Below are 13,845 nucleotides of genomic sequence, written 5' to 3' on the forward strand. Positions count from 1 at the left end.
TCCGTTGGCTACACTCGAAACAGTGGTTCAGAAACACAAGATTAGAAACAAAACCCATTTCCAACAAATGTTGCAAGAAGAATGTGGTTAAATATCTTCAGATATCATCAAAAAATGGTCAAATCGGTATCATGACGTTTAGTGGCCATTATAAAAGCAAAAAGACATGCAAGTAAATACTGACAATTTTTATCTATGCGAGATATTACAAACAATTCATTGGTGTTTTCTCAATTTTTTAAGACTAAAACCTGCATATACTTATTTAAAATGCTTCTAAAATTTTTAAATTTAGAAATTTTTCGTTGATTGTTCTTTGTTTTTATTTTAAATTAAACCATTTGTTATGCTTTAAAATAAAAGCATGTTTGCACTTCTTGGTAATGTGTTATTTATATTGAAAGTCTGATTTATCAAGCAAAAGTAAAGCTACTCTCAATTGTTTGAGCCACTGTATAAATAAACATAAAAATGTCTATCATTTATTTCTTCACTAGAAGAAATGGCATCGCATACATAAATAAACGTAAAAACGCATAATATTGGAATAATAATCATTAAAGGGATTAGAAGATTAAAAAAAATATTTGTAAATTGCTCATTTTTATATTGAATATATGAAACTGAATATATGACTTGCATAGGTGTTTCATTCTATTGACAGATTTGATTAAAATTTCGATACATATATATAAATTAAGAATTGCAAGGACGACAAAATAAATTGCACTCATATATCTAATTATAATTTTGAGATATCGTGTTCATATTGAACTGGCAATCCTAAAAATTAATTACAAAAATTATTTTTATTGAATAAAGTGAGATTTAAAATAAAAATAATTTTTCAAGCATGGAGGTTGAATTTTTTGATGACTCTATTAATTTCTTTATATGTATTTCTTACACAAAGGAAAAAAGGCGATATATATTTTTTATTTGATATTCTATATTTTTATGGAAAATGAATGCAATATCTTAAGTAATATTATTGTTGACTGCAAAAGGTAACACTTTTAAACCGTAACACTTTCTTTTTGAAACATAATTAAATGTTCTGTTTCTAGAATAAATTTAATATTCGTTTTTATATAAAGGAAAATTGTGCAACATAAACTTGATTTTTTTTACCTTGTAAGAAATAAATTTTCTCTCTCAAATTTTAAAATAGTATAAAATAATAAGAAATTTAAGAAAGCTTTACATATTTAAAAAGGAGGGCATCATATAAAAAACATTTAATACTATAAATTGCCAGAAAAATGAAATGGAGAAAAAATTTATCTTTTCTTATTTGTTACAGAGAAGTTAAAATGCAAACAGTGCATTTGTAAATAAAATTAAAACAGTATTAAATAAAGCAAAAAATATGCATTTTAATAATTACCAAATATGGAACGACGCAGTACTTTTTTGAAAAGATTTGAAAACAATTATAACGTGTTTATAATTATTTGTTCTATTATTAATATCTTTTAGAAGATAAAAAAATATTTTATTAATTTTATTTTTCGTTTCATTTAATAGGCTAAAACTTATACTGAAAGAAAAGTTAATCCTATATTAACATATATTAAAAAATCGTTTGCAATAAAAAATAATTGATATAAAGAATTTCTCTTAATTTTGTATATTTAAAAGAAAAATAACATAAATAAAAATGTAACATTCAGAGTCAATTGCAATTTCGAAGCAGATAATTATTAATTATAAATAAAAAAAGCTCGGACAACTATTTATTTAGGAATTTATTATATTTATTATTGAATTTTGTTTACAATATTTGCTTTTAACTGGCCTTCAATAATATTTGTTTTGTATTCCAAATTTAAAAATTGTATTAAATGAATGGAATATGGCAACAAATTTATTTATCGTTTAACATCGAAGAAAATTTGCCATTTATAATTGATATTGATTAATTATGAAACGTTCTAGAATTTTCATGTGAAATGTAATATATTAATAGTGCACTAAATGTATTTAAAAAATTCTATTAATATGAAAAGAATTTATTTAAATAATCAAAATTTCACTTATTTATAATTAAATTTGATCAGTTTTTCAAATGAGTAAATACATGGAAGATTTTAATTCTGAAATTGACAATTGAAAATGCTTTTATGGCAAACATTCAAGGCTGTGACAAAAATAAGGGTGAGTATTAAAACTATTTGAAATAAAATGAAATTAATGTTCATGTAACTTCATATTTGCTTTAAATATTTATCTTGATTTATGATAATTTAATTAAAGTTATATAATTTTTGCAAGAATTTTTAGGAAATCTTTGGAGCAGAGACTCATGTGATTGATCGTTTGATGAAAAAACTAATCAGAAATTATGAATTCATTTGATAAATTATTAATCCTTTATTGTCATCGAATAGTTTGAAGTATTTTATAAAATAGTTTTGAAGAATGTTGAAAAATTACAATTAAACAAAAACAAAAAAAATCAGGATTTTAGTACTGCGAGCTTTAAATCAGATTAGATGTTATAAAGGACATTTATTTTTTTAATCATATATAAAAAGTTATGCACAATTTATCATAGAGTAGATAAAGAGAACTTAATATAAACACATACTTTTATTAGGATAACAAACATTACAAATAGTTCTTAAAAAGGAAGTAAAAAGGATAATCTTAAAAAGGAGGTAAAAAGGATGCCTTTATTTATTTATGTAGTTAATTATATTCTAAAAATAAACAACATTATTAACTAAATATTATTAGTAGCATAATTATTTCTGTAAATATTGATTGTTAGATTAATAGAGCATTGATGTTTTTAATGAATGTGAAGAGTCTAAATTGGTGTATTTGTTTTGTCAATTTGTAAATATTAATTGGCGCAAAGTAGAAGTACTTTCATTTCGTTATTTATAACTCTTCCATCAAAGAGAATATTTTCGTTATAATACTTTAAAATTTCTTTATAGTACTTTTTAAATAGTAAATATAATTAATATATATAATTATTAGTAAATAATTATATATAATATATAAAATTATTAGTATATAATTACTATATATATAATTATATTTTAATGTATATAATAATATATATAATTATTAGTAAATAAATTAAATAAAAAAATAATAAGCTTTCTTAATACATAAACGAAATGCTTGTTGATTTATAAAATGAAAAATAATCTTTTCATTGTTTTACCTAAAAAATGAGGAAAAACGAATTCTACAAGTACATGTGAGAATATCATTTCTCTGAAAGAAAAATTTTACTTTAGAATGATACGATTACGAAATGGAAGATTGTCATTTTGTAAAATCCTAACATTGTCGCTATGACTGTAACAAGAGTTTCAGAGCTATTTCTGTCTCAAAAGATGATATTAATCTAAAAACTGCGAAAAAAGTTATTTATTAATTAAATTCTGGCAATAAAATCATAAATATGTATAGAAAATTAGAGATTTATACTTGAATTAAATTTTAAGTTAAAAAAATTCTATAAATCAGAAGAGATTTCTTGTTACATTTGAGAATTGCTGAAACATTTTACAATTATCATCTAGCATTTACTAACATCTTTGAAAAGCTGTTTTCCATGACATTCCAGTGCTATCATTTACAATATTTTTTCAATTTAAGTGTAATTTCCATGAAAAATTTCCTGATTGATCCGTTTGAAATCCATTTTCTCTTTTATTCTACTAAAAGCATTGCTGTAGATAAAATTTCTCGAAATAAGTCAAAATTTTCACGCTACCTCCAATCAATCAGTTCTGTCATACCTAGAACAAAAGTGTTTTTATTGAAATGCCAACAGTATTAAGAAGGAGTTCCCAAACCGTGACTCGCTGGTAATTGACTCTTAATCATGCCTGTTACATGATGTAATCTGAAAACCCACTAGGTTCTGACTAAATGTTGTCTGAACCCTGATCTGCTTGCTGGGAATGAATATTCCCATCCGCTAAGGTGGGAAACCCCTTATTAAGTGCTTTTAAACCACCTACTAATCGCAAATATAATTACACAATTACAGGTCTTTTCTTACTGAACTTGTTTCATAAAATAGCCCAGTTTGTAATTATAAGAACACGCATTTTCAATTAATTCAACAACGCAAAAAGTTTATGAACATATTTTCAGCGGTGAAACTATTTTTTTAAGTACACAGAAGGATATGATAACTACTTTTCTTATCTTCGATAATATTTATGGATATACCTTTACAACCATGTATCTTCTTATGTAAAATAACTGTGTGAATTTACAATTGTTATCTTACTGCTTCGAACTGTTTCATTAATATTTTTATTTATTAATCTCTTCTTGATCTGATGGTAAATTCTTTCGCGGTAGATTTAAACAGATCTTCGAGACAACTTTCTGATGCAATCCTTAAATTCTACATGAGTTAAGATATTTTTAAATTGAATTTTCAAAAAACAATCCATCTCAGTTTCTTCTAAATGAATTGTGCTTGAAATATTTTACAAAATGTGTCACATCAGTGGGAAATTTGCAAGAAAAGTTTTGCAAAATGTTGTTCAAAAAGAGATTTACTATGAAATTTCTGAAAAATGTTTAATTTCTAAAACGAGTTTTATGAAATAAATAAACACTACATTCCTTGCGTAATGAAAATCTTACGTAATGCATTCGAGAAAAGAAAATTCATCAAAAAAATGTTTAATTTAGTTTTCAGCTGTGGACTTTATGTCAACATGATGCACAACAAATACCAATTTAGTTTCAAAATATTTGATTTTCTGCTCACTGTATTACGTCGCTGCACACAGTCAGACGATTCGATAAAAAGCACACTAAAATTCATCATGTGACTATAATGTCATGTGAGTAACTCCATTGAACAATTTAAACTTCAATCTGGCGCAGGTATTTAAATTAAGAGCACTATTAGATTTCTGTATCCTTTTTTTGTGTTAATTTGTTGTGAATAAAAGAAAGAAAAATTCTGAATCTCTATCGCAAAAACAATTTTTGTACAAATTAAATTTGATATTTGAAAATGAATATATTCATTATATCACTCGAATGCACTTAATATAATTCCGATCATTTATATAAATGATCAGTAATGTATTTGATCATTAATATCTAATAGGGATGATGCAATACATTTTTCTTCGGAAAGAAAACAAATTAGAAAAAAGACCTGCTATAATGCTATCTTTTTTTCATTATTATAGCATAAACATTTATTTTCTCATCATGATTTTTCAAGCGATGTATATGTAATGATATCTCTTAATTTATATTTAAATCCCAATTAATTTCCACATTTTTATCTTAATTTAACTCATATTAATTTCATTCTAAAATGGTCTCTTGTTTCCCGATCCAGTTCCACCTTTTTTTTATTTAATTAATCCTATAGGAACTCTGCAAAACTGCTGAAATAAGTGGGCTCTCATGCTGCGAGTTGAGGGATAAAAATCTTTAATGTTTGAACCTAGATACCTAGATTTCCCTTTCCTAAGACTATACGTGTCAAAGAAATTCCTTTCAAAATTTCATTCTAAAACCACTGAGGAATACATTTCGGTCTCTTTCGCTCTCTTTTGCTCTTGTGTCGCGATGTGGACTGGCGTGTCTCTTGCCGCTTATTCTTGTACATAAATTGTGCCTTCCAGAATGGAATAAAGTGAAGTTTTAAAATTTTCAAAAGCGTATTCTCTTCGGTCACAAATCTGCTAAAAATATGTTTATATTCACACACATATTTTACTTCTTTTGGGCAAATCAGAACTAATTGCAATTTAATGGATTTCGGGCTCATTATCATAAATTGTGTCTATGCGTGTGTTTTTAAGCGTTTGAAATATTACATATGTCATCTGAAAGTAAAAATTAGTTTTGGAAAATATGTAATATTAGAATATTTTTGTAATATTTTATGAAAACTGCTATATCTCAAAATGTATGCTATGGAGATGGTTCCTGGTTTCGTAACTGCGTTCAGTGGAAGTTGAAAGAAAAAAATCTATTATTTGGCGGGAAAATGTCAGAGACCTGACTAAGCTAACATTGGCCAACACTGTTTATCTTGGCACAGCGGTTTATATCTGCGGCGACACCAAGCAGTCTGAGAAAAAATAACTTTCAAGGCCTTTCGCTTTGCGTAAGTGTTGTCTGATGTCGCACAAAACTTTGCACTCTCGTGTTAGACCAGAATATACATATGCAGAGCCATCAACATAATTTACGTTCAGATCGTAAAACCGATCCTGCCACTCCATAGTGACCCCACTGACCCGCGAATGAGTTACGTAAGGAAGTTGATATTACGACGCTCTTCGAACTTCGCGCAATGGTGCCTTAACTGTGTTAGTTAGGGTGTTTTATCTTTTTTTAAAGGATGGTATTGCACATCTTTATTTACGTTCAATATATTATTTGACAGTGGTGGGTCTATGTTTATTTCAGATGTGAAATATACAGTTCATATATCTATTTAATGCTACATTATAGCCATGTTTTCAGAAATGATTGTAAGTCAACATAGGGATTAGGCATTTCAAATTGTTTCAGATTTATGCTGGAAATTTTGCAATTGCTCAGTTAGAAGGAAAATTAATATAAAAAGACACTGGAAAATGAAGAAATCTCAGCATATATGCAAGAATACTTTTTTAATGTAAAATGTTAGAGAAAATTCGTGGACGTAGAATATTTTTGCCAAAGGAATTCTGTTGCAATCTGTGTTCAACATAGAAATCATAAATAATTTTTTTTCAATTCATCCTCTCTTTCTTACATAAATGATGTACGATTGAAAATAAACTTCCGTGCAATATTTACTATGAAGTAACACACTTAATGTTGCAAGTTAATGTGATGTTCAGAAGCCATGGATTTACAATTTTTAAAAACTAAAATCGTTCGTGAATTTTTTTTTTTTACTATCTGTTATTTTGTAAAACCTTTTTAGCAAAATACGCTGAAATATTTCACTAATACGAAGTATTCAGTTAGTTTTACAGTTCGGAGAGTAAATGGGAAGTTTTAGAAATTTACTTCAACAGAAATACCATAGACTGTCTTTGGTCTGAATTTTTTAAACGTAGCTCTTTGATTATATTTATGCAAAAATGCCATTTTGCTATATTTTAAAGTAATTTGATGTTTATTTCGCTTACAAAGCATACACACACCTTTTTTTTTCAAGATAAAAATTCATTTAAAAAGATAAGTTGGTTCACTAAAAAATAATTAACAATAATAAGAAAGGTTAAAAATTGAAAACTATAAATATAATTGCTTTTCTACTACTTTAAAGTCTCGAAGGAACTGTCGTAAGAATAATAATACAAAAAATGAAAGGAGATTTGAATTTCTAATTCAAACATCGTAGCATACTAATATTTTAAGCTTGCTTGGTTTATTATATACTAGCCGCCTTTGGCGATCAGCTGGTTCGCCAATCTTAATGTTCGTTAAAATTTTAATAATTACATATTTTATGCAATTCCAACTTTAATAGATTCTTCAGCAAAATATTTTAAAACTTCAAATTTTGATAGTAATATAATTCACTCATAATATTATAAAGGCCTTCAGTCATAACGTGATATGTATATCTCTAATTTTCTGTTACCCCTCGTAGAATTTATGCTTTAAATTAAAGTGTAAATGATTCATCTGCAATTAATATAATAATATTTTTTACTGAAACAAAGCATTTTTTTAATAATATGATTACTGATAATAGAGTCACTGAGCGTTTAAACTTTATGGGCACTAAAGAATATCTTTCTTAATTTATGTAATATCTCAAGAATTTGTCAACAAAATTTTCGCAGATTCATCATGAACAGATCGATTAATGAACAATGTTTACTTTTAAATGCATCAAACACTAAGAAAATAAAATGAATCGTTTAAAATAATCGGTCTAAAACAGGTTTAAAAAAACTACTTAAAAAACGATGTAATTAAAACTATAAGCATATACAAAAAAATATATAACTAACATAAATACAATTTAATTACAAAAGCATGCAACTAACCTAAAAATAATTTAAATCATTGAAAACAGGTTTAAAAAAAACTACTTAAAAACGATGTACTTAAAACTATAAGCATATACAAAAAATATATAACTAACATAAATACAATTTACTTACAAAAGCATGTAACTCACTTAAAAATAATTTAAATCGTCTGTTGAAAGTGGTTGTCATGACAACAATCAGAACAATGCGCATGCGTGAATTTTCTTCGGAAACTTCTTTTCCCTTTCCAGCTGTGTTGCCATAGAAACCGGCGCACAGCTGTTTACATGTTTATGTTTATCTATTCAGATTTTATAATATCTAATCAGAGTAACGGTGAATATCAGTGTGTTCGTGTTCGTCAATAAATGTTAATTTTTTTAATAACATGATTAACGAAAACAGAGTCACTGAGCATTTAAACCTTATGGGAACAAAAAAATATCTTTCTTAATTTATGTAATATCTCAAGAATTTGTCGACCAACCGGTTCGCCAATCTTAATGCTCGTTAAAATTTTTATATTTAAATATTTTATGCAATTCCTACTTTAATAGCTTCTTCATCAAAATATTTTAAAACTTCAAATTTTGATAGTCATATAATTCACTCATAATATTATAAAGGCCTTCAGTCATAACGTAATATGTATCTCTCTAATTTTCTGTTAACACCCGTAGAATTTATATTTTAAATTAAAGTGGAAAGAATTAATCTGCAATTAATATAATAATATTTTTTACTGAAACAAAGAATTTTTTTATAATCTGATTAATGAAAATAGAGTCACTCAGCGTTTAAACTTTATGGGCACTAAAGAATATCCTTTTCAATTTACGTATTATCTCAAGAATTTGTCAACAAAATTTTCTTAGATTCATCATGAGCAGATCGATTCATTAACAATGTTTACTTTTAAATGCATCAAACACTAAGAAAATGAAACGAATCGTTTAAAATAGACGGTTTAAAACAGGTTTTAAAAAAACTACTTAAAAAACGATGCACTTAAAACTATAAGCATATACAAAAAATATATAACTAACATAAATACATTTTAATTACAAAAGCATGCAACGAACCTAAAAAAAATTTAAATCCAGTCCGCATCGGTTGATAATAATTCGTCAACACAATGCGAAATTCAGAACACAAAGCGCATGCGTGAATTTTCAACGCCAGTTACGTAACGCAAATACGTGATTTTTTTTCTACGCCAGTTGGGGTAACGCTATGCGGATTAGAAATTTTTAATTTCCTTTATTCTGTTTTATTTTTATTCAAAAGTTCTTCAGAATGAATCTGAAGGATCGATTAATTAACAATGTTTAATTTTAAATGCATCAAACATTAAGAAAATAAACAGAATCGTTTGAAATAATCCGCCGAAAAATACTAACCCTAGCCTCATTACTGTTGGGAGAAAAAAACCCCGGAAGCCTTACTCATTTGGCGGTGGCGAAAATGGAAGATTTTTTTGGCGGAAAAGTTGGCGGTGGGGAAAATGAAAGATTCTTTTGGCGGGAAAGTTAGTTTTTAATTAATAATTAAAATTCTAATTAAAATGTCAAAAAAAGGGACCCCAGGTGCACATTCCCGACCTCTAAGGTATACATGTACCAAATTTGGTAGCTGTATATCAAATGACCTGGCCTGTAGAGCGCCAACACACACACACACACACACACACACATTGAGCTTTATTATAAGTATAGATATATATTTAAGTTTTTTTCTTTATAATAAATAGTACTGATCGCAATATTTTTTTATTAATCAACAAAACTGTCTGAAATTATAGGATAGGGCGAGCTGTAATGCAATACAAATTGCGTGACTTATCTTCATTTGTGTTTGATTCGTGTAGTAAGGATTTTTGCTTTAAATATTAGCAGGCACCCTTAATCACATTAGATTTTTAGGTAGAGACCAAATCCCTGCCTATAAAATTCACCTTGAAAAGAATCTAACAAAGGCTTATTCAGTAAAAAATTCTCCTTTCTTAACTGACTCACCTGAAAAAAAAAAACAATGAAAAAATGAACATGGCGTCATAATTAATGAAGAATGAAAACAAGAAAAAGAAAAATAAGAAAAAAGAAAAGTTTCAGAAAAAAAAAGTCCAAAAGTAAAAACAACGAGAAAAACGGGTACAGAAGAGGATTTTGAAAATTCCGAAGAAGAAAAATGGTTTTTCCTTTCTGGAGGTGCATGCAACAATTTTGACAACACATTACAATATAGTATATTACACTAACACTACGTTTTATAGGAATGTTAGGTTTATTTGGTACAGACCGCGTCATTTTGAACCGTGTTCAGGTGATAAGGATAATATCTGAGGTTGCACCTCATTTTTAACCTTTTGTTCCACACTTCTAGGAATATGTTTAGCCCGCCAAATTTAATGTGCATCAGACTCGCTTTCACGGCCGGCCGTCGGTGAAATAGGGTCACAAATCAGAATTATTCCGTGTCCGGAATGAACACGTTAAAATCAGATCACTCTAGCTTGCGTTTCTCATAAAGGAAAACTGGTTTAATGTTTAATTTACAAAATTTGAGTTTCAAATGTGTACGATAGGATGCAATCTATCGCTTGCTTGCGTTAAAATCAGTTCTGATGCAGAATGATTTTTATGTCGATTCTTTAATAATTTGTTCGTTATACCTTTGTTAACTGATTTCTTTTAATCTTTTTATAATCCAAAACCATATATTTAGCGCAGCATGGAAAGGATAATTTTTACACCAGAAGATTCTATCAAGCAATTCAAATGATATATAGACAAGAAAAAGATAAAGTCGAGAAAAAAAATATCATTCCGATCAGCAGAGAACTTATTAATGTATTCCGTTGTCGATTTTCCGTGATTACCTCTAGAGTAGATATGTTATAAATATTCCGTACCATCTTTGAAAGATCATCATTTTAATTGCCAAACACCAAACTCAATGAGTATTTTCAAACAGTTATTGGAAATTTGATGAATCAACATCTGCGGATGAGCAATTATTTTATTTTAAATTATTTTTCATGCATCTACTGAATCATGGAAAGCATCCTTATCCGTCATCTCACCGGCATTTGCGGTATTATACATGAGAAGCAACTGTAGGAAATATGGATTATTGTAGGATAAGGATTTTCCTCCTTTCAATTTTTCTTGCCTTTGTTTCATTTCGATTTCCCATTTTGTATTTTTCACATCAGTCTCACTCACCGAGCTGTTTATAGAAAATAAATGGAAAAATAAGATTTTCTATTTGTTGAAATGGGTGACTTCACAACAGTTCTCGTTCCTGGAAACTTTTAAAGTTTAATTTAGTTATATTAACGTCCTGTTTGAAGCAACACTAGGGCTATTTTGGGACGGACCTCGTAATATTGAACCGCGATAAGATGACGAGGACGATACTTGAGCTGGCACCCCCCTCTCCACACCACACCAGCGGGAGGACGTTTGGTCAGGACGGATTTAACGTGCAACAGACCCACTTACACGACGGTTCTTCGGTGGAATCGGATCTCGAACCTGAAACCCTCCGGTTCCGATGCCGAGACCTTACCGCCAGGCCACCGCGGCCCGGAAACTTTTCAAGATAAAATTATCGGGTTTAAAATATGAACAATAGTTTCTGAAATTCTAATAATTTTCAATTAACAATTAAAACGTGAAGGCTTACTCTTATTACTGGATAGGCAAATGCTTAGAATATTTTTCTTCTTCTATAATAAATAGTTTATAAAATTCTTCGAAAAAGATATAATTTTTGATATAAAATCTGTTGTGGTCTCCCCGGAATTTCCTCTAATACTTTCCAACTAAGGCCTTATCCCTCTTTCTCATGAAAAATATTATGAATCTTGGGTTAAGGCTGCAAAACCCTTGACTGATATCAGGGTACAATAGCTACAAAACATAGATGTTTGCCGTGAATCTAACATTTTATAGAATCTATCACGAAAATACGTATTTTGGACGCCTTATTACCTGCCGAATGACTTCCAAATTTGATACAAATCTACAATTGCCGTTACTCAAATAACATGCCGAATTTCATTGATTTAAGTCGTTAAGTTTATGAGTTACTATGCTTATATGCATTTGAAAGTACAGATAAACAGGCGGTCAACTCTTCGACAAATTTGATTCAAAATTTGATAACAATCCATATTTTAGAAGTCAAAACCGTGCGCCAAATTTTATATGCCTTGTTTTTTGCGTCTTGGAGTTATCAAACACCCAGGCAGACAAACTTCCTATGAATGGGTTTCGTTAAAAAGTTTGAAAAAATCTACACAATTGGTTGTCAGTCCATATACAAATTTCATCCATCTAGCTCAAAGCGTTTTTGAGTTATCATAGATACACAGACAGACAGACTTAATGCAAAAATTATGCTTTTCGAACTTTAATGCTTAAAAATTATGCTTTCGAAATTATGCTTTTTTCAAGGAAGTCTGAAATTTGGAGATTGGCCAAAATCTCGAGTTCTAATTTTTTAACGGTCACAATACTTTTTCTAAACTTCGTATTCGAGAAAATAAAAAATAAATAAATTAGAAAACAGCATATACAATTCAATTCTTATAACTGTCTACATTATTTGAAATATATAAAGACAAAATTATTGAATCAAAATTAATGATTAAATTATTCGATGGAGCCAAAAAACAAATATCACCTAGACCCACTTCCAAGTTGAGTTAGATATATAAAAGAATAATACGTTCACAAAGAAAATAGCTTTTTAACTGAGGGAAAAAAGTGCAAAGGCCTCATTTTACTTCTTTGACAAGTCGTTTTCAAGAATCTTCAACCAGACAGCATCTGCCACAACATAGCATTCTAGAGACCTCACACCTTTCCAGAGAAACGTAAATAAGTTGATGTTATCACCATAATTATATTTTTCAAAACATTGTCAAAATCCGGGTTTTAAAACAGAAACATCGCGATTCCTTAACCCTCTGACCCACGTATTACAAAAAAAGATATCACGACTGAAATGCAAAACTACATTTTGGGAGTTGCAAAGGGTCGTGCTGACCTTCGTAAGTTATTACTACAAGATTCTTCCTTATTGTCTTATATTTTATCTTTTATTTATCGCCAGTATTACGTTTTAAAGTTACATCTGCATGTCTTATGAGCAAGGTTGGTGCCCACTATGCTATGGGAACTTTTAATATTTACATAAAGATGCCGGTTGATATTTTTTCTAATTCCAACAATTTGACCTTCTGGCGAAAAGAAACCAAAACACGATTTTTTTAATCCGAGTGATGGAATGAGAGTTTCTTAGACACATCAATTTAATCTCGCATTGATATAAAAATTAAATTTAAAATTTTGCTTTTGCCCTTGACGCTTTGCTATATAATTGCGTTTTTAAGTGCCGGGCAGCAAATGAGGTGTTGTCATTGAAATGTCGGAATTTGGCTTTTTTTCAGTTCCATGCGAGTTCCAAGATTTCGAGGTGCAGTCTTTGTTCTGTCATAAAACTAATAAACAACTGATGCTAGAGAAAACTGCGTCACTGGTTTAAAAAAACAAAATAAAACAAAGAACGAAAAATTTAATGTAATAATGTTTTTTAAAATAATAATTAAATTTTTTATGGTTAAATTTTAAGAAATGAAATGAGTAGTTAAAATGCTGATTTAAGAAAATCAGAATATACTTTTCAAAATTTACATATTATAAATACTTACTGCTTAATATCAATGATTTTAATTACGCATTTCATTTCTTAAAATGTAAGCCCGAAAAGTTTAATTATCATTATAAAACAGTATTGCTTGAAGTTTTTCATTCTTGGTTTATTTCTTATTACATAATTTTTTCTT

Source organism: Argiope bruennichi, chromosome 10 (assembly GCF_947563725.1).
Source record: "Argiope bruennichi chromosome 10, qqArgBrue1.1, whole genome shotgun sequence".
Lineage (NCBI taxonomy): Eukaryota > Metazoa > Arthropoda > Arachnida > Araneae > Araneidae > Argiope > Argiope bruennichi.